This window comes from Eurypyga helias, unplaced genomic scaffold (genome assembly GCF_000690775.1).
Source record: "Eurypyga helias isolate BGI_N326 unplaced genomic scaffold, ASM69077v1 scaffold22448, whole genome shotgun sequence".
NCBI classification, from domain to species: domain Eukaryota; kingdom Metazoa; phylum Chordata; class Aves; order Eurypygiformes; family Eurypygidae; genus Eurypyga; species Eurypyga helias.
The window spans coordinates 28,382-29,530 of record NW_010265259.1 but is presented as its reverse complement, the minus strand read 5'-3'; positions in this window follow the sequence as shown (position 1 = coordinate 29,530).

Sequence of the window (1,149 nt, the reverse complement as noted above, 5' to 3'; positions counted from 1 at the left end):
TTGTCAGGCATCTACGGCAGCCGCTGGGTTTGAATTACAGCACCAACTCCCGGAGTCAAACGACTGCAGGAGATCAGGAAAGTCCCTCGTCCCCGCGGCTGGCCCTGAGCGAAGCTGCGGTGTGATGGGAGACAGGGCAGGAGCACAAAGAAACCTCGGTACGTTTAAATCAGCAACAAAAGAATGTCTCATCTGTCAAACCATCCCATGGCTTTTGGGGAGCCGCTTTCAGTCTGTTTAAACGCCGCGTTTCCCATCAGATACTCGTCCGAAGGAGCGGGGAAGCGGTTTGCCCGGTCGTGGCTCCTCGCTCCGTGCAGCGCCGAGGCCGGTTGCTGCGGTTCATTGAAACAAAGTCTGGAGAAAGTGGGACGTTTCATTATGCAAATTGTGCTTCCTGGAAAGAAATGTTTTATTAACACACGCTCCCTTCTTGTGTTGGCTTAGTCAATTTGGTCACAGCTTGACATCCAATAAGTTAGTCTAAAGGCAGTGGTTTTACAAAATGTTTTTCTAATCTATTTTAAACACTTAATTACAGTTGTGGCACATTCATTAGGGACTCGCTATCAAACCTGGATTGCAGCAATAAATCCTAATTCTCAAAGTGTCAGCTGCAATACAGAAACTAGATCTAAGTGGTTGTCAGAGGCAGCTGCTAACTGGGGGAAGCATGCCTGACCCAGGTGGGACCCCCCTGCTCCGGTGGGGCAACCTCCAGCGTCCAGCCAAAGCAAATTGAAACTTAACCGAACAAGCACGGGCACCGGGATGAGCATTCCAAGGGGATGTGTCTGTTGGGTGGTGCAGTAGGAGCTAGGGGAGAGACTATTTCTGGGAAACTAGGAGGCCAGGGGACCCTGGAGTTGGTGTTGTGGCCAGCTCTGAAGCTGTCCCCGGCACTGGCAGTGTCCCCACTGCCTACCCTTGCAGCTCCAAAAGGGGCAAGGAGAGGTCAAGGGGGGGTGCCATCCCAGTGCCACACACTCCATGGATCATCCCTGGCACCATCCCAGCTGCTGTAGGCGGGGATCACAGCCGGGCATCCAGGCTGAAGCTGGGCCACTGCCTCCCCTGCCCTGGGCTGCTCTGCTGTGCCAGGGACACGCGCTCGCTCGGGGCCCCCACGCACCCCACGGCGTTGGTGCA